The 21,572-nt window shown below is 47.6% G+C and overlaps 1 protein-coding gene across 1 annotated transcript in view; it reads left to right on the top strand.

The window, feature by feature from the left end:
- The first annotated feature begins 1,308 nt into the window (after positions 1-1,308).
- Positions 1,309-21,572, top strand: part of PLA2G4A (phospholipase A2 group IVA) — a 320,423-nt gene continuing 300,159 nt past the window's right edge. The window contains exon 1 of the mRNA XM_073582532.1: positions 1,309-1,436. The gene's annotated coding sequence lies outside the window, so the exon portion shown is untranslated. The remainder of the gene's footprint in view (positions 1,437-21,572) is intronic.

Raw genomic sequence — 21,572 nt, 5'->3', positions numbered from 1 at the left:
TGTTGTATTATTAGGTACCTCTATCAGATCGACAATTTTAAAAGATTTTTGGTGTCACACATTTTTCAAATCTTTTATTGAACAAAGTAAAAGTTACGTTTTAAATTTCACCATTTGCTGCATATTCTGTAAATAAGTAATCCAAAACCAGGAGTGGATGATAAATGCAGAAGTGGTGATGTGTCTCTATAATACTTTTCCTCTGGTAATTACACTCCTGGGTTTGACTTAGAAATACTGATGTAAAATACTGACCAAATGCTGAAAGTGTGAATGTGGCCAAAGGATAAGTGATAAATTGGTGAGGTCCGAGTGCTGGGCCCTGTCCCGATCTGCAGAATGTGAACTCTTATCCCCATTAGTATAGAGCAGCATGTACGCCTCGACCACTGACCTATTCATTCCATAAGTGGCTGCACTTGGCTTTTTCTGGAAGCCCCCAAAGAGGATGGCTGGAGCTGTGGTCAGACATCCCATCTGCTGCTCCATTTTAAAATGGGGATAAGAGTGTCCTGTCAGGGATAAAAGTTCCCAGTTCTTCCGATCAGTGCGACTTCCAATGGTTGGATTCCATCGATCAATAAGTTATCTCCTACCTAACCTGTGGATCGGTGATAACTTGTTTTCATCAAAGAAGCCTTTAATGTAAACTACTGTGATTGTACATTCCAGTTATGGGGGCGCACAGTAGATGTGCAGGAGCGGCCTGTGTTTTACAGTCGATGCTCCACTATAACGGGGCTAACGGCTACGTTATTTGCATATAGCTGTAGGATGGGCCCCTAGGGCCAATTCCCCCTGTGGGCCCCAGACACCCCAAGTATGCGATCTACGCATTCCTGCCCCCCTAGGTGAAATGAGGCGGGGAGTATGCATCTCGGATACTTGCCGTTACATGAATATCGGCTCCTGGTGCCGTAGAATCCTGACCACAAGCATTGAGCGCGATGTGAGGATTTACCAATCTGCAGTCTTATAGACTGACTTCAGACATTTGTGCCAGACCTGGCCTAGCTGCCTTACCGGTGAATCGACACTGATTTACATAATTCCACGCCTTCTCCTTCTTCCTGGAGCTGCAATTTCAATATTGTGGAATAGAAATGACAATAACGTCTAATAAACTACAAGCTCTCTGTACCGGAATCATAGGTGAGGACTGGGTGTCTCCTGTGACTCCCACACCTCCCAGTCCCCTGTGCTGCACACACTGGCACAGCCTCACAAGCCTGCAGAAAGCAGGCTGTCCCGTGAAACACATAGCTGCCAGCAGGGGGCGCTCTTGCATGTAGAGTCGGAGAACGCTCAAAAACTCAAAATCTACAGATGAAGTTGTTGAACCTTTTCCTCGAGTTGTTGCAAAGCATCCTGGGAGTTGTAGTTTGTACTGTAACTTCCCTGCCTGGGACTTGTACGCAGAGAGAGAAGACTTGCAGGTGAGTTTACCCCAGGTTATTGTGGCCATCATTAATGCGGAGCTGGAGCCCTGTCATGTAGTCAGGCTTGTGGCTTCCTTCCCTGCCTCATCTTTATAACCTGTGTGGGAGCCAGCAGCCTGTCACCAGGCAATTAGAATGACTTCCTTTAGAAAGTGTCCACTTGTTTCCATCCCATGGTGCGAGCAGTGTGTCTGCTGGGTGTGTAGTGGCACTAGGCATTCTGTACATGGCTGGTCAGGGCTCTGCTCTGCCATGGAGCTGGTAGCACGATGTTCATTGCCATGTTTCCTGTCAGCCTGCAGCTGAGGGCTCATTACTGACTGGCCATCATTTATCTCCCAGCTTCTGCTTTTCCTGTTGCTCTCTGATACCAGTTATGACTTAGGACTCCACTTTTAACCACTAAAGTTACATATGTTTATATTTGTACATAAACCTTGTGTGACAATAAGCAAAGTAGAAGAAGTGTCCTGTAGTTTGGTCTTTACCTCACACTGTGGGTGACATCAGATGATACATGTGTGCGACGCTCCTGTCACCCTGTGGGTGACATCAGATGATACGTGTGTGTGCGACGCTCCTGTCACACTGTGGGTGACATCAGATGATACGTGTGTGTGCGACGCTCCTGTCACACTGTGGGTGACATCAGATGATAGGTGTGTGCGACGCTCCTGTCACACTGTGGGTGACATCAGATGATACGTGTGTGCGCGACGCTCCTGTCACACTGAGGGTGACATCAGATGATAGGTGTGCGCGACGCTCCTGTCACACTGTGGGTGACATCAGATGATAGGTGTGTGCGACGCTCCTGTCACACTGTGGGTGACATCAGATGATACATGTGTGTGCGACGCTCCTGTCACACTGTGGGTGACATCAGATGATACGTGTGTGCGACGCTCCTGTCACACTGAGGGTGACATCAGATGATACGTGTGTGCGCGACGCTCCTGTCACACTGTGGGTGACAGCAGATGATACGTGTGTGCGCGACACTCCTGTCACACTGAGGGTGACATCAGATGATACGTGTGTGCGCGACGCTCCTGTCACACTGAGGGTGACATCAGATGATACGTGTGTGCGCGACACTCCTGTCACACTGTGGGTGACATCAGATGACACATGTGTGTGCGACGCTCCTGTCACACTGTGGGTGACATCAGATGATACGTGTGTGCGCGACACTCCTGTCACACTGTGGGTGACATCAGATGATACGTGTGTGCGACGCTCCTGTCACACTGTGGGTGACATCAGATGATACGTGTGTGCGCGACACTCCTGTCACACTGAGGGTGACATCAGATGATACGTGTGTGTGCGACGCTCCTGTCACACTGTGGGTGACATCAGATGATACGTGTGTGCGCGACACTCCTGTCACACTGTGGGTGACATCAGATGATACGTGTGTGCGACGCTCCTGTCACACTGTGGGTGACATCAGATGATACGTGTGTGTGCGACGCTCCTGTCACACTGTGGGTGACATCAGATGATAGGTGTGCGCGACGCTCCTGTCACACTGTGGGTGACATCAGATGATACGTGTGTGCGCGACGCTCCTGTCACACTGTGGGTGACATCAGATGATACATGTGTGCGCGACGCTCCTGTCACACTGTGGGTGACATCAGATGATACGTGTGTGCGACGCTCCTGTCACACTGTGGGTGACATCAAATGATACGCGTGTGCGACGCTCCTGTCACACTGTGGGTGACATCAGATGATAGGTGTGTGCGACGCTCCTGTCACACTGTGGGTGACATCAGATGATACGTGTGTGCGACGCTCCTGTCACACTGTGGGTGACATCAGATGATACGTGTGTGCGACGCTCCTGTCACACTGTGGGTGACATCAGATGATACGTGTGTGCCACGCTCCTGTCACACTGTGGGTGACATCAGATGATACGTGTGTGCGCGACGCTCCTGTCGCACTGTGGGTAACATCAGATGATACGTGTGTGCGCGACGCTCCTGTCACACTGTGGGTGACATCAGATGATACGTGTGTGCGCGACGCTCCTGTCACACTGTGGGTGACATCAGATGATACGTGTGTGCGCGATGCTCCTGTCACACTGTGGGTGACATCAGATGATAGGTGTGCGCGACGCTCCTGTCACACTGTGGGTGACATCAGATGATACGTGTGTGTGTGCGACGCTCCTGTCACACTGTGGGTGACATCAGATGATAGGTGTGTGCGACGCTCCTGTCACACTGTGGGTGACATCAGATGATATGTGTGTGTGTGTTCGACGCTCCTGTCACACTGTGGGTGACATCAGATGATACGTGTGTGTGCGACGCTCCTGTCACACTGTGGGTGACATCAGATGATACGTGTGTGTGCGACGCTCCTGTCACACTGTGGGTGACATCAGATGATACGTGTGTGTGCGACGCTCCTGTCACACTGTGGGTGACATCAGATGATACGTGTGTGCGCGACGCTCCTGTCACACTGAGGGTGACATCAGATGATAGGTGTGCGCGACGCTCCTGTCACACTGTGGGTGACATCAGATGATACGTGTGTGTGTGTGCGACGCTCCTGTCACACTGTGGGTGACCTCAGATGATACGTGTGTGCGACGCTCCTGTCACACTGTGGGTGACATCAGATGATAGGTGTGTGCGACGCTCCTGTCACACTGTGGGTGACATCAGATGATATGTGTGTGTGTGTTCGACGCTCCTGTCACACTGTGGGTGACATCAGATGATACGTGTGTGTGCGACGCTCCTGTCACACTGTGGGTGACATCAGATGATACGTGTGTGTGCGAAGCTCCTGTCACACTGTGGGTGACATCAGATGATACGTGTGTGCGCGACGCTCCTGTCACACTGTGGGTGACATCAGATGATACGTGTGTGCGCGACGCTCCTGTCACACTGTGGGTGACATCAGATGATACGTGTGTGCGCGACGCTCCTGTCACACTGTGGGTGACATCAGATGATAGGTGTGCGCGACGCTCCTGTCACACTGTGGGTGACATCAGATGATACGTGTGTGTGTGCGACGCTCCTGTCACACTGTGGGTGACATCAGATGATAGGTGTGTGCGACGCTCCTGTCACACTGTGGGTGACATCAGATGATATGTGTGTGTGTGTTCGACGCTCCTGTCACACTGTGGGTGACATCAGATGATACGTGTGTGTGCGACGCTCCTGTCACACTGTGGGTGACATCAGATGATACGTGTGTGTGCGACGCTCCTGTCACACTGTGGGTGACATCAGATGATACGTGTGTGTGCGACGCTCCTGTCACACTGTGGGTGACATCAGATGATACGTGTGTGCGCGACGCTCCTGTCACACTGAGGGTGACATCAGATGATAGGTGTGCGCGACGCTCCTGTCACACTGTGGGTGACATCAGATGATACGTGTGTGTGTGCGACGCTCCTGTCACACTGTGGGTGACATCAGATGATACGTGTGTGCGACGCTCCTGTCACACTGTGGGTGACATCAAATGATACGTGTGTGTGTGCGACGCTCCTGTCACACTGTGGGTGACCTCAGATGATACGTGTGTGCGACGCTCCTGTCACACTGTGGGTCATCGCTCATTATCAAAATACACCAGAAAGCGCCATAATGTACACCACTGAAAGGCAAAGCAAATTAGTTTGTTTTGTTTTTTTTTACAGAAAATGTTGTCATCATATATTTGCAGCAGCCATTAGGTGGTTTCTATATTTTAAAGGGGTGTAAATATAATGTAACTATAATGGGTGTATGGATTCTTGGGTAGTTATACCCAGATCCTGGCACTTTGGGGAGAAAACCAGTACTATTACAGACTTGTAATAATTGGGGGCCTTTCAGAGATTTTGCATTTGTGCCCACAATCTTCAGGTTAGGCCACTGATAAAAGATGCACACAGATAAGGCTTGTATTGGGCATCAGTTACATGGATACAAGTGAAGAAAAAGAAGAGCGGCACTCACCGATCTGTTTAAAAATTCATGCCCTTTGTTCCAAACTTCGGAACGTAGACATTGTGTGCAGGAGATCTGGGGTGCGGGGACAGGAAGAACAGAGGACGACGGCCATTTCGCGTTAGTGCAGCGCTTCTACGGAACCTGTCGATGTATTATCATGCCCACTTTCCCCCCCAGCTGAGCCCATTTTGGTGGAGCTAGGTGAAACTGGTGTAAAAACACCAAAAGTTACAACATTTTTGCGAACCACATAAGTTACAAAAATTTAGCAACTTATAAAAGAGTTTTGCGTCAGCTCTCTGGCAAAAACACTTTGATGAATCAGGGTCTAAGTATGTGCACTACCATTCAAAAGTTTGGGGTCACCTAGACAATTTTGTGTTTTCCATGAAATCTCTTACTTTTATTAATCAAATGAGTTGCCAAATGAATTTAAAATCTAACATTGACAAGGTTGGAAAAAAAGATTTTTATTTCAAATAATAATTTTCTCCTTCAAACTTTGCTTTCATCAAAGAATGCTCCCTTTGTAGCAATTACAGCATTGCAGACGTTTGGCATTCTAGCAGTTAATTTGCTGAGGTAATCTGGAGAAATTTCACCCCATGCTTCCAGGAGCCCCTCCCACAAGTTGGTTTGGCTTGATAGGCACTTTTTGGGTACCATACGGTCAAGCTGCTCTCACAACAGCTCAATGGGGTTGAGATCTGGTGACTGCGCTGGCCACTCCATTACAGATAGAATACCAGCTGCCTGCTTCTTCCCTAAATAGTTCTTGCATAATTTGGAGATGTGTTTTGGGTCATTGTCCTGTTGTAGGATGAAATTGGCTCCAATCAAGCGCTGTCCACAGGGTATGGCATGGAGTTGCAAAATGGAGTGATAGCCTTCCTTATTCAAAATCCCTTTTACCTTGTACAAATCTCCCACTTTACCAGCACCAAAGCAACCGCAGACCATCACATTACCTCCACCATGCTTGACAGATGGTGTCAGGCACTCTTCCAGCATCTTTTCAGTTGTTCTGCGTCTCACAAATGTTCTTGTGTGTGATCCAAACACCTCAAACTTGGATTTGTCTGTCCATAACACTTTTTCCTCTGTCCAATGTCTGTGTTCTTTTGCCCGTATTAATCTTTTCCTTTTATTAACCAGTCTCAGATATGGCTTTTTCGTTGCCACTCTGCCCTGAAGGCCAGCATCCCGGAGTCGCCTCTTCACTGTAGACATTGACACTGGCGTTTTGCGTGTACTATTTAATGAAGCTGCCAGCTGAGGACCTGTGAGGCGTCGATTTCTCAAACTACAGACTAATGTACTTGTTTTGTTGCACAGTTGTGCAGCGGGGCCTCCCACTTCTCTCTGGTTAGAGCCTGTTTGTGCTCTCCTTTGAAGGGAGTAGTAAACACCGTTGTAGGAAATCTTCAGTTTCTTGGCAATTTTTTCACATAGAATAGCCTTCATTTCTAAGAACAAGAATAGACTGTTGAGTTTCACATGAAAGTTCATTTTTTCTGGTCTGGCCATTTTGAGAGTTTAATGGAACAAACAAATGTAATGCTCCAGATTTTCAACTAGATCAAAGGTAGGTCAGGTTTATAGCTTCTCTAATCAGCCAAATTGTTTTCAGCTGTGCTAACATACTTGCACAAGGGTTTTCAAGGGTATTCTAACCATCCATTAGCCTTCTTACACAGTTAGCAACACAAAGTACCATAAGAACACTGGAGTGATGGTTGTTGGAGATGGGCCTCTATACACTGTGGTGTAGTGACCACTGTGTCAACTAGGGGGTGCTTTATGGATGTCCCAGGAGAGTGGATGAATGGCAAGATACTGAATGACCGTTATGTATCTCAAGGTGGGTGGCCTTGAGATGGAGATTTATGTGTGTGTTAATCAGCAGTGATACTGCTGAGGTGCTGGTTCAATGTGTCAGGGACTAGTTACCTACAACCCCACCCAGGGGGTCTGTTTAAAGAACACTGTTGTAAAGAGTGTGAGTGGTTGAAGGACCGGTGATGAGGTCATAGTCATGTGACCCGGTGGGCATGGCTATGGACCATATAATGTGGCCAGGGTAGGTCACATGTGGTGAATGCTGGGACCCGATTGGTCCAGTGTGGAAGGTCCCGCTGAGATGGAGCTTCCTGGCTAACAGCCTGTGGAGTGGCTGTGGTGAATGGCTGTACGTGTCTGAGAGTTCCCAGGGGAGGGAATGAACGTCTGCAGTAAGCTGAAGCAGCCATGAGGAGACTCGGACGTGGGTGAGATAAATGAGGCTAAGAGAGCCTGTATGCTGGACATTGTACAACCTGTGTTCACACAGGTTGTACAGAGTGAAATTATAGTGGACGCTCTGCTGTTTATATGCTGTTGCATATTGCTTTGGTTTATGATGATGAATAAACCTCATGGACTATGCTTGTTTTATGGAAAACACGGTGCCAGATATGTTTTGTTAGCTGCCTAGCGAGAATCCCCTATCTGAATGACAGCGCTACCTCACAACACCTATGAAGATATTGCATTGCAAACCAGATGTTTGCAGCTAGAATAGTCATTTACCACATTAACAATGTATAGAGTGTATTTCTGAATCATTTAATGTTAGCTTCATTGGAAAAAAAACTGTGCTTTTCTTTAAAAAATAAGGAAATTTCTATGTGACCCAAAACTTTTGAATGGTAGTGTATATTTAATTTAGAAGAAAAAGTCATTAGCAGGTTACTCTAATACAAACTGTATATATAATATATTTTGCATCAATCTTTTTTTTTTATTCAACACTAACCTTATGTGGTTTCACACAAGCATATGCTTTGAAGAAGTTTTTTTTTTTAAAATTATTTTACATCATTGATCAGATCTTATTATTGGGGCTCGACACAGGAGCTCTGGTTTTGCTATGTGTAGTGGTGCTGGGGTTAGTTTGAAACTCTTTTTTTGCTTTGATGAAAAACTGAACGGTTTGGTCAGTGTCAGTTTTTACCATCAGAGTTTCATCTGGGATTTTCATGTGTGAAAAAATAAATTATGAATCTCCTATTCCTTACATGTTAATCCAGGAGATCACATGTATAGTACACTATTGCCATCTGTGTGTTGGCCGTCATTTTCACTGACTCATATAAAAAATGCATATCTCCTTGATGTTTCTGCTTAACTCCGTGCAGGAAAAACACGGACATAAGAGCAGCCCACAGTGTATGTGTTCTATCCATGAAAAACAGAAAACAAGAACATGACCCATGGACGTCTGATTGAGGCCTTAGGCCGGGGTCACACTGGCGAGGAATACGGCCGAGTGAGAGACGCTAAAAGCACGCATTAGACACGGACCAATGATTCTCTATGGGGTCCCTCGCACCAGCCATATATTTCTCATCCGTATTCTACGCTCCGTGCCAATCGCAGCTTGCTGCGATTGTCAGCGTACTACGCCTGTAGTACGCCAATGCAAGTCTATGGGTGCGCAAAAAATACGGATTACACATGGACCACACATGTGACTTGCGAGAAATACGCACCCGGTGTCTTTTAGCAAAGCCGGCAATTCAGTGCGCTATACAGTAAACTCACACTGACAGGTTTAATAAAGAAACAAAAGAATAGATATATACACATAGAATACATATATGTATATATATATATATATATATATATATATATATATATATATATATATATATGCATTCTATGAGTCTATATCTATTCTTTGGTTTCTGTTATAAACCCTGTCATAGGGCTCCATTATATGTCCATCTTGCAAGCCTGCGAGAAAATCTCTCCATACGGATGCCATACGGATTACATACGGATGCAGACATGCGCAAAATACGCGACCACACCTTGATTACGGATGACATACGGAGCACTATTTAGGGGCCATTCATCCGTATTACGCATGTAAAATACTGACCATTTTTTGCGTCAGTTAGTGTGACCCCGGCCTCAACCTTATCCTATGACAATCAGTGAAAAAACAGACATTAGTAGGATGCAGCTAGTACGCTGTCAGTGTGCCATGTTAGTTTTTCTCGAACATTGCATGGGTGACATTGATCTGTGACTAGTATTAAAAAAATGGCATTTCTCAGTTTGGTTACATTTTTTTTCCATACACTTGATTCACAGAAAAAACAACATCCATATAGATTATAATGGATACGATTTCAATCCATGAAATCATAACCAATTCTACATGTTCTGCTGCAAAAATGGAAGTTGCGAATAAAAAGTTACTTATGACTGTTTAAAATGAACTGATGTCATTTTTGTTACTTTTTTACTCAGCCAATGGAGGCTGCCATCTTTATTTGATGATGTGTAAACACGACATTTGTACACAGCAAATACAGCAGCTACAAGATATAGGAGACTAGGGGCGGCATCCAACTCAATCTCCTATATGGTGTTGTGTCCAGTTCACAGGTGTAGGTGGAGCCTAATGCCATTTTATTGTAGCCTAGCTCATAGTTTTAGGTTACAATTTCCCTGTCATCGGTCCTTACAAAAATTAGAACAGAAGTGGCAAGTCATTGCAGGCTGCAGCACTTAGATCACTGTTGTTACCGGTGAGTGCTTATCATAATCAGGCATCATATCTGCCATGGGACTTTTTTCAGTAATCTATACTCAGCACCAGGGGCGGACACAGACTGTAGTAGGCCCCTGTGCAAGAAATTTTTTGTGCTCCCCCTCGTCCTTCATAGGGCAACAAAGTTATGTAAACATATAGATAGGTAATATATATAGGCACCCCCGTTTCCCTTTGTTTCATAATGCTCTCCCCCATATGTTATCTACTTTTGGCATAGTGCTTCTCGCCCTATATGGCCCCCCCAGTTTATGCTGCTTCTCCCCCTATGTGGGCCGCCCGATTCATGTTTCTTCTCCCCCCCCGATGAGCCGTCCCATTCATGAGCAGCCAAGCATCTCCCCTAGGGCCCCCCATTCATGAGCAGTCATACTTCTCCCCAGGGGCCCCCCCATTCTTGAGCAGCCATGCTTCTCCCCAGGGGCCCCCCCATTCATGAGCAGCCAAGGCCATGCTTCCCTTTCCCCAGGCCAGGGGCCCCCCATTCATGAGCAGCCAGGCCATCATGCTTCAGTTCTCCCCAGGACGGAGCCTCCCAAAATCATGCTTGCCATGTTCAGTTCTCCCCCACCTCAGGAGCCCCCCAAAATCAAGCCTGCGCCTCAGTCCGAGTCCCTCAGTCCTGCTCAGCTCTGGTAGTACTCTTACCTGGAGGAGGCAGGGCAGGCCAGCCAAGAGGATCCATCCATTCCACACTGTCCAGTGTCTGCACTCTGCACATTCCTGAACTGCTGCAGCATTATGGGCAGGGGCAGGGCTGCCACTAGGAATTTCGGGGCCCCATACTGGGAAAATTTTCGGGGCCCCCGTAAGACTCCGCCCAGGCTCCACCCTTCAAACTGTCCACAGTCCCACTGCCCTCTCTTGGAAAACTCCACTTCTCACCAATCACACATTAACAGTTCCCATCACCAGATCACACATATAGCCGGCAGATTTTTTTTTTTCGCCAAAATATTTTTTAAGCCGCCATCACAACACTGTAGACACATTTGGCCGAGCTCTACTCTACTGTAACCTATTAAATATTTGTTAAAATATGCAATACAATTTAGGTACATTTGTATTAATTTTTCAATTTTCAAAATGACCATTATTATCACATACAATGGACAAATACCACCGCACCATGACCAGACACAATATTACCACCACATAGTGACCTATAATTAATACCACATACAAGGAACAAATACCGCCACACCAGGACCAGACTATATATTACTACCACAGTGACCGAATAATACCACATACAAGGAACAAATACCACCGCATCATGACCAGACCACATATTACCACCACAAAGTGACCAAATAATAGCACATACAAGGGACAAATACTGCCACACCATGTCCAGACCACATATTACCACCACATAGTGACTGAATACTACAATACAGATCAGTAATAAAAAAAACAATACTATCGCTATAAGTGCCAATATACACAGGGGATCTGTACTTACTATCCAGTGTCTGTGTACTGGTAATACAGTGATTAATTACATTATACACAGGACCTCTGTATATAGTATACAGTGTATAGTGTTAGTGTACAGGTAACACACTAACTCACCAGTGATTTCTCTAGGTAAAGTCCTTCATCCTTGCTTTTCATCTTTCATCCAGCACAGATCGCCATCACTTCTTCCAGCCAGGGCTTGTCTCTGCAGGAAATAACACAGTTATCTAGAGCTCCGCTTGCAGAATACATTACTTATTTTTTTCCCGACTTCTACACTACACCACATGAAGAAAAAAAGGCAACATAGTATCACTCTACACAGTAACAGGACTGCCCCCCCATTTAAAACAGTATACTCAAAAAATAAATACATCACTGCAGTAATAATATCCTTTAATTAGCCCCTATGGTAATAATATCCCCCATCCTGGCCCCAATGTGTCATTCCTGGCTTCAGCCATATGTTCTCCCATCCCACCCTCATGAGTATCCATTGTGCCCCATATGATCTCCCCATCTGTCTCCATTGTATCCATCCTGCCCCATGATCCTGCCCCATCTGTATACAATCCTGCCCCATCTGTCTACAATCCTACCCCATCTGTCTCCAATCCTGCCCCATCTGTCTCCAATCCTGCCCCATCTGTCTCCATTTTGCCCTCTTTCCAATCATGCCCCTTGTGTCTTTCATCCTGCCCCTTTGTCTCCAATCATGCCCTGTTTCTGCAATCATGCCCCCTGTACCTGCAATCCTGCCTTCATGTCTTTCATCCTATCCCCTTTCCCTGCAATCCTGCCCCCCGTGTCTCCAGTCCTGCCCTGTGTCTCCAATCATGCCCCTTGTGTCTGCCATCCTGCCCCCAGTGTCTGCCATCCTGCCTCCAGTGTCTGCCATCCGGCCCCCAATCCTGCCCCCGTCTCCATCCTGCCCCCAATGTCTCCAATCCTGCCCACATTGTCTCCATCCTGCCCCGTCTCCAATCCTGCCCATCTCCATCCTGCCCCCAATGTCTCCAATCATGCCCCAGTCTCCATTCTGCCCCTGCCTCCAATCCTGCCCCATCTCCATCCTGCCCCATCTCCATCCTGCCCCCAATGTCTCCAATCATGCCTCGTCTCCAATCCTGCCCCAGCTACATCTTGCCCCCAATGTCTCCAGTCCTGCCCCCGTCTCCATCTTGCTCCCAATGTCTCAAATCCTGCCCCCGTCTCCATCTTGCCCCCAATGCCTCCAATCCTGCCCCATCTCCATCCTGCCCCATCTCCATCCTGCCCCCAATGTCTCCGATCTTGCCCTGTCTCCATCTTGCCCCAATGTCTCCAATCCTGCCCTGTCTCCATCTTGCCCCCAATGTCTCCAATCCTGCCCCCAATGTCTCCAATCCTGCCCCATCTTCATCCTGCCCTAGTCTCCAATCTTGCCCTGTCTCCAATCCTGCCTGTCTCCAATCCTGCCCCCATCCTGTCCCGTCTCCAATCCTTCTCCATCTCCATCTTGCCCCCAATGTCTCCAATCCTGCCCCATCTCCATCCTGCCCCCAATGTCTCCAATCCTGCCCCCAATGTCTCCAATCCTGTCCCCATCTGCATCCTGCCCCATCTCCATCCTGCCCCCAATGTCTCCAATCCTGCCCCGTCTCCATCCTGCCCCTGCCTCCAATCCTGCCCCCATCTCCATCCTGCCCCATCTCCAATCCTGCCCCTGCCTCCAATCCTGCCCCATCTCCATCCTGCCCCTGCCTCCAATCCTGCCCCATCTCCATCCTGCCCCATCTCCATCCTGCCCCCATCTCCATCCTGCCCCCATCTCCAATCCTGCCCCCATCTCCATCCTGCCCCATCTCCATCCTGCCCAGTCTCCATCCTGACCCCAATGTCTCCAATCCTGCCCCCGTCTCCAGTCCTGCCCATCTCCATCTTGCCTCCCCCTGTCTCCAAACTGCCCTGGCAGGATGGAGACACATGGTCCATGTGTCTCCAACCTGCGGGGATACATAATAATTAAATTAAAAAAAATATTCTTACCTGGCCAAGCTCCTGTTGGAATATGCAGCTCCTGTGTGAGGCGAGCTCAGCTGAAGGACCTGTGGTGATGTCATCGTTATGTGATCAGGGGCGGAGCTGATCAATGGTGAAGGCCTGTGATCAGCTCCGCCCCCTGATCACATGACGATGATGTCACCACAGGTCCTCCCAATGCTTCAGTGCTGCTCCCCTCTCCTCCTGCGCTCCACATGGCTAATTTGAAAACTGAATAATTAGCTATGCGGTGCAGGAGGGGCCCCTCTCCCCGGGCCCCGTTCAATGAACGGTCTGCACGGGCGGTAGGTCCGCCCCTGCTCAGCACTGAATGAAGTCACTGCCACAACGCTGGTGCCCAGACCTGTTCACTGCTCACAGGTAATTTCAGTAATCAGAGTGCTGCAACCACAATGATAAGACTGCTCTGCTGAGACCATAAGGGTATGTGCACACATTGCGGATTTGGCTGAGGATCCACAGCGGATTTGGCCCTGCGGATCCGCAGCAGTTTTCCATGCGATGTACAGTACCATGTAAACCTATGGAAAACAAAAACCGCTGTGCACATGCTGTGAAAAATTCCACGCAGAAACGCAGCGGTTTATTTTCCACAGCATGTCAATTCTTTGTGTGGATTCCACAGCGTTTTTACACCTATTCCACTATAGGAATCTGCAGGTGTAAAAACGCAGGCGAAATCTGCAGAATATCCACAGGTAAAACGCAGGTCATTTTATCTGCAGATTTTGCGTGGAAAAATCCGCACAGCAATCCGCAACGTGTGCACATAACCTAATAATCTGTAAGCACAGGATGGGCACCAGCATTGTGGCGGTCACTTAATTCAGTAAGGTGTACTCACCATTGGATGAAGTCACGGTGCAGACCTGGTGAATGCTCATCACTAATTACAGTGATCTGAGCACTCCAGATGACAATGATATGATTACTGCACTCAGTTCTCCGTAAAGAGCAGGGAGACGCACCATCCAGCTGCTGGGGTTGTACAGCATTAAATTATATCCCTGCCACATTCCAACTAGTCTGTTTCCAGTCTTGTTCAATACACTTGCATTCAACAAGGCCACGCCAATCTAGTAGGAATGTAGACAGGAGTATGCATATCACATTCTTGCGGTCACATGGCTGCTCGCTCCCAGCATTGGCGAATCCTCACAGTGCGTGCAATTCGAAGATTCACAAGTCTGTAGTCACTTAGAGTGACTGCAGACTTGTAGTTTAAGTCTGGACCACCCCTTTGGCTATGGATATTAGTGCTACTTTTTTTGGATATGAACAAATCCACACCCTGAGGCAAAATAATCACTGCCCATATTTTTATGGCCACGAAATTAACCATTGCTAGGAAATCTAAGTCTTCCAACTTCCATTCCAGGAAAGACGTTATTTCATCTGTAAATATAACTAGCACATATGAAAGAATGTCTGCTTACAAAAGCCATAATGCACCCAAGTTCCATAAAGGTGGCATTTATGGTTGTCGCTCACCTAACTGTTGAACACATTTTTGGCTAACATACTGTATATCACCTTAACTATACTCCAGATACTTATCACACTGCTGCAGTGCAGGTAGAAGCTAGCTCCGCTAGGTGGCGATAGAGTGGAGAGAGGTCAAACACACAGATCAAGCAGACCTGCTGCGCAGCAGCGATTCTACCATCAGTTGGCAGCAGAGAAGTCAAACAAGCCGGGTCAAATCCCAGACTGTAGTGCAATACCAAATGAATAAGCAAACTCAGGGTCAGAGACAAGCCAGGGGATCAGTAACGATCAGGAGCGGATATGCTAAAGACCAGAGACAAAAGAAGGTCAGGGTCAAAGCTGAGTTCAAGTAACAAGAAGTCCAGACACAAAGGGGACACACCGAGTAGGGACAGGGAGCAGGGAATAACACAGACACAGGTCGAGTCAGGAATAACAGCAGGACAAATCAGGATGCAACAGAGTCAGCTACTCACGCTGTAGGCAGGACTATAACTGACATCGCCTGCAGGAAGCAGCGGTGATAAATAGCAAACCTGATCACAGACTAAGGCTGAGAAAGGTTAACGCCTGATATGACCAGACCAGGAAAAAGGAAATACAGGATTCAAAACCTTGTCTGGATCATGACAATACTATTTCTGCATGCCTCCTTTCCTTTTTCCCTCCCTCTTCCTGTTTTGTTTTTCCTACATTTTCATTTCTTTATGGTCATTGAATACCTGATAATCCTTATTGTGAAGCAACTATTGATTGCATAATTGATTGTGTCTTTGATATAAAAAGTTACAAATGTTTTAAATTTGAGAAAACCAAATAAACATTGAAAAAAATAACTATGGCTAAGATGGTAGATATTAGGCTACTTTAGAGAGTAAACATTTAATTTTTTTCCCCCCATAAATCAGTACTTATAGTACACGTGAAAATAAGAAACTTTGTTGTTATATATTTTATTGGAGAAATCTGCTTTTTTCTTCTCCTGGATTGATAATACATTCTTATAATTTTCAAATCAGGAAATACAGACTTTCACATACAGAAGAAGTGAGGAGGTACAGGCATATACACGCAGTACCATGGTTACAAACAAGATATGTTGTGTAGCTTTGTTCATAACCCAGATATGTGTGAAGTTTGAAACAGTGGCATAAAAAAAATAAAAACAACTCACACCATTAACCACTCCAGCCGCCCTCTGCTCGCCACCCTCCTTATGATCCTCTTTTTCCCCATAGTCAGGCAAGCTGCCTCTACTGACCTTTTCACTATAGGCCAAGATTTACAGCCAATTCCAAATCTAGGAGGTTAGTGTGCATCATAAGGTTGTGATAGCGATGTTGCGAACCTATGACGTGCAGTGTCCTCCAGACAGAGGCAGATGTAGGTTTTCCGGAACCCAGGGCAATAATTTAAGTTTGCTGCCCCTTCATATAAACAGCTCAAGGGGTCATAATGTGACCTTGTATGTGGTATTCGCATATTTACAGGCACATGTCGACTAGTTGCTCTTCCTAATTCTTTCAGTGTTCGGTCAAATACTATAGGCACTACTTCATTGATAGAAACAGGAAGGAAAGATAGTTGTCACATGACTGTTTTGCCCAAACTCTCCCATGCGATTCTACTCGGTCTTCCCCGGTTAAGGACTCATCAGCCTGTCCTTGACTGGTCTTCGGGGGAGGTACTTTGCTGGGGGCACCCGTGCCAAGCTCGCTGCCTGACTCCTGTCCGTCTTGCTGCCGCTCTCTGGCCACCCCCTGACCTGGCGGGCCTTCCTTCAGTCTACAGCTCCTATGCAGACGTCTTTGATAAGAGGGAAGTGAAGGTTCTTCCTCCACACCGGCCTTTTGACTGCCCAATTGAGCTTATCCCCGATTCAACCCCCCCTAGGGGCAGAATCTGCCCTCTGTCTCCCGCGGAGACCTCAGCCATGTCAGAGTACATCCAGGGGAACCTCGCCAAAGACTTTATACGGAAATCCTCTTCGCCTGCGGTAGTCGGGTTTTTCTTCGTCAAGAAAAAGGACAGATCTCTACGGCCGTGCATTGACTATAGGGGCTTTAATGAGATTACCATCAAGAATAGGTATCCTCTTCCACTCATTCCGGAATTGTTTGTCTGTCTCAGAGGGGCCCGGGTCTTCTCCAAGATAGACCTTAGGGGAGCCTATAATCTGATCCTTATCCGCTTAGGTGACGAGTGGAAGATTGCCTTCAACACTCGAGATGGCCATTACGAGTACTGTTGTGAGTTCATTTTTCCCTTCACCATTGAGGTCTGATGAACTCCCTTCTCTGGTGAAGGAAGGTAGTGAGACTGATTACCAAACACCTGGGCAGCTAGATGATAACTGAGTGGCTGGAATTGAGGACTGGATATAAGGCTGCCGACGCCCTTCTTCCTGGCTGGTGATTTTCCTGCTGGATTCTTGGAGACCAGTCTGATTCCTGCGTCTCAAAGCTAAGTTTTTCTGCTCTGCTTTGTACTCTTCAGTTTTGTTTTTGTTTTGCCTTGTTTTTTGGGAGTTCTGCCATCCCTGGCCGAGGGTGAGCTGAATTCCATTTTTGTTTCTGATCTGTTGATCTTTTGCTCTGTCTTCAGAATATACCTGTGTGCTGATATAGTCTTTTGAAGCCTAGCGACTTCAGGGCCTGTTTTTCCTATCAGTCTGTTGGCTCATTTTGATAGGGTTTTTGCGGATGGCAGACAGCAGCTTTCCTATCCTGTCCTATGTAGTTAGCTTGGGCCCCATCATTTGCTCAACCTTTCTTTCTATCTGTGTTAGTGTTTTCATCTTGCTTCACCGTCATTATATGTTGGGGGCTGCCTATTGCTTTGGGGTCTGCTCTGGGGCAGTTTAGTTTTTCCCCTTTCTGTCTTTAGGCTATGTAGCTCTCCGGCTGTGATCGAGGGGTCTAGGGCACCGTAGGAACCCCCCACGGCTACTGCTAGTTGTTGTGGATAGGTTCAGGGGTCTGCAATCCGATAGGTGCCAACCTCTCTGGTTTTTCTGGACTTAGCTGGTATTTTGTTTTTTCCTCCTTCGGTGACTCATCATAACAGAGTACCTGGTCATGCCGTTTGGTCTCTGCAATGCTCCTGCAGTGTTTCAAGAGTTCGTCAACGAGATCTTCCGGGACCTCTTGTACTCCTGTGTGGTCGTGTACTTGGATGACATCCTCGTCTTCTCACCGGATCTCTCATCCCACAGGAAGAGTGTTCGCCTGGTGTTGCAGCGTCTTCGGGAGAATCGCCTATATGTGAAGATAGAGAAATGAACAAACCTCTCTGCCGTTTCTGGGTTACATTATCTCCGATGCTGGATTAAGGATGAATCCCAAGAAACTGACTGCCGTCCTCCAGTGGCCTCGTCCCGTTGGAGTGAAAGCGATGCAACGGTTTCTCGGATTTGCCATTTATTACAGGCAATTTATTCCTCACATTTCCGCAATAACCACACCTATTTCCGCTCTCACCCGAAAGGGGACAACTCCCAATTCTTGGACTACGGAGGTGGAGGAGGCCTTTCAGACTCTAAAATGGGCTTTCTCCATGGCTCCGGTGTTGCACTGACCCAAAAGCAACCAACTCTTTGCGCTTGAGGTGGACGCTTCCTCAACGGGTGTCGGGGCAGTACTGTCCCAGAGATCCACTTCCGGTCGTCTGCATCCTTGTGGCTTCTTTTCAAAGGCTTTCTCTCCATCCGAGTGCAACTACTTGATCGGTGACCGTAAACTGTTGGCCATAAAATTGGCCCTGGAAGAGTGGCGTCATCTCCTGGAGGGGACTGTCCATCCCTTTGTAATCTTCTCCGACCACAAATACTTGGCCTATCTCCAGTCTGCCCAGAGACTTAATCCTCGTCAGGCCAGATGGTCCCTATTTTTTGCACGATTTGATTTCGAGCTCCGTTTTCGCCCCGGCAACAAGAGCACCAAAGCCGACGCCCTAACCAGGGTCTTCCAGCCAATCGTGACAGTGGAGGAACCTTCGCACATTATTGAGCCCACAAGAATTTTCGCTGTGGCTCAAGTGAACTGGCTTTCTCCACCCCCAGGCAAGACCCTTGAGCCAGAAAATCTCAAGAGGAAGGTCCTTCTGTGGGGTCATTCCTTCAGACTGGCCAGCCATGCCGGAACCAAGAAGACGCTTGCCCTTATCGCGCGTCACTACTGGCGGCCTGCGCTTCGCCAAGATGTGCTTGATTTCGTGGCCTCTTGTCCCTCCTGTCTAAGAATAAAGCGCTGCAACTTCCATCCTTCCGGCTTATTGCTCCTGTTGCCTGTCCCTGCCGTTCCTTGGGAACACATCGCCATGGATTTCATCACCGACTTACCCCGTTCTTCCGGTTGTACAGTAATCCTGGTGGTGGTGGGCCGTTTCTCCAAAATGACCCACTTCATCCCTCTGTCTGGTCTTCCCTCGGCTCCTGAGTTGGCCAGAGTTTTTATCCATCAGATCTTCAGACTCCATGGACTACCTCAAAGTATTGTGTCTGACCGGGGGATTCAGTTCACCTCCAAGTTCAGGTGGGTACTTTGTAAGCTCATGAACGTTTCCCTCAACTTCTCCACTTACCATCCACAGTCCAATGGGCAGGTGGAGCGTACCAACCAGACGTTGACTGGGTACCTACGTAATTTCTGAAAAAACCAAGAGAGCAAAAGGAATTTGACCCTAAAAATTAACTTTTATTCCAATATTAAAAACCTGGATAGTACCAATATAGGGAGCAGGGTACATAATATTTTGAACATACAAATTGTGCAATATATCAGGGCACTACACTCGCCCTAACAAGCCCTAGTGCGTCCCTTCCTTGCCGCGGAGGTTGGCACCCTAATATATGCGATATGGCGCCCCCGCTCAACGTCGGTGACCCTAATAGCACCCTGTACAACCCTAGTCGACGAAGAGGATACACAAAAAAACACAAACACACACAAATCCCGAAAAAAATGACCCCTAGTGGAGAGACCATGTACTGTCTCGAGGAGTACACCTAATCTTAACACAGAGTGGAGGGTATATATCCACCCTAATATCTCGTAGTAAAAAATGCTTATGGTTGCAGCTCAATTAGAACCTTATCTCGTAGGAAAAAATGCCAAATGCTGCATAGATGACAGACTGTAGCTTTCTAAAAAAGCGTTTACACATAGCAATAATGCATAGATTAAATCCAACAGGAGTTCATCAGGAAAACATATTTGCTGATCTAGCATGTCCAAGGGACATAATAGTCCTCAAAAATCACAATAGACACAATAATCTCTTTTATAAACAAATATGGCAAAAAGCACCATTAAATTCATTCATGGGATGACCCAATTACCCAATAAACAAATTGCCATCCATCAGTCTGTCAGCATAAAAAAATTCAAAAAATACTTATCAGCCATCAGATGATAACGAGCCCAGCCCGACGCGTTTCCCCCTCTTAGATGTTGAGGGTTCATCAGGGGCAAAAGAGCGCAAGGGGTCTCATCACCCCAGCCGAATGATCAATGCAGTGTGCGACGTAATTTCTCCAATGCCTACCAAAACGACTGGGTTGACATACTTCCTAGGGCAGAGTTCGCCTACAAAAACCATACTGGCGAATCCTCGGCCAAGTCTCCGTTTTTCATTGTGTTTGGCAGACATCCTGGTGTTCCCCTTCCGGTAAAGATTATGCTGACAAGAAGAGATTGGATCCTCCACCGTATTGTATCGGGGACAAAGTCTGACTCTTGTCCAAATTTATCTAGTTGAAACTGCCCTCTTACAAGCTGGGCCCGCGGTACATCGGGCCGTTTGAAATACTTGGACGTGTCAATGAAGTCACCTACAAATTGAGGTTGCCTGCTTCGCTCCGAGTCCCGAACACCTTCCACGTCTCTCCTGAAACCTGTGGTACTGAACCGTTTCCACCTCGTATCTGATCCTGTTTCTCAGCCGGTTGGTACCGATAATACCTTTGAGGTGGAGGATATCATCGCCATGAAAAAGGTTAGAGGTAGGACCTTTTTTCTTATTGACTGGAAGGGCTTTGGTCCTGAGGAGAGGTCCTGGGAACCCCGGGAGAACATCAATGCTCCCCGCATTCTCAAGAGATTTTTTGCTAATCTCAGGGGAGGGCGGCTTAAGGGAGGGGTACTGTCAAGCCGCCGCTGTATACTCACCTGGCCTCCGCTCTCGCGCCGCAGCCCCCCGCCGTTCGGCAGCCACAGCGGCCCCTTCTGACAGGTCCGCGGCCGACGGCATCTCTGCATGCAATGCGCATGCATCGTAGGCTGCGCCTCCCTCCTGTCACTTGTGCTCCGGCGGTGCCCTGACCCGGAAGCACCGCCGGACCAATGGCAGACCAGGCAGGGATATATCAGGCCGCCCTCCTTTGATGGAGGCGCCTTATCTTCGTGTTTGTTAGCACACTGGGCCCCTGTTCCATCGTACACTCGCTTGTCTCCTGCAGTCCTGCCTTCCGTGTTCCTGCTCCGTCCTGCTGTCTGTGCTCTAGTCCCGCAGTCCTACTCCGGTGTTCCTGTCCCATCCTGCCATCTGTACTCCAGTCCT

This window comes from Dendrobates tinctorius, unplaced genomic scaffold (assembly GCF_039654945.1).
Source record: "Dendrobates tinctorius isolate UK_male_01 unplaced genomic scaffold, ASM3965494v1 ptg000072l, whole genome shotgun sequence".
Lineage (NCBI taxonomy): Eukaryota > Metazoa > Chordata > Amphibia > Anura > Dendrobatidae > Dendrobates > Dendrobates tinctorius.
Note: the sequence above shows the minus strand (reverse complement) of the source record. Positions and strands in the feature narration are given on the sequence as shown.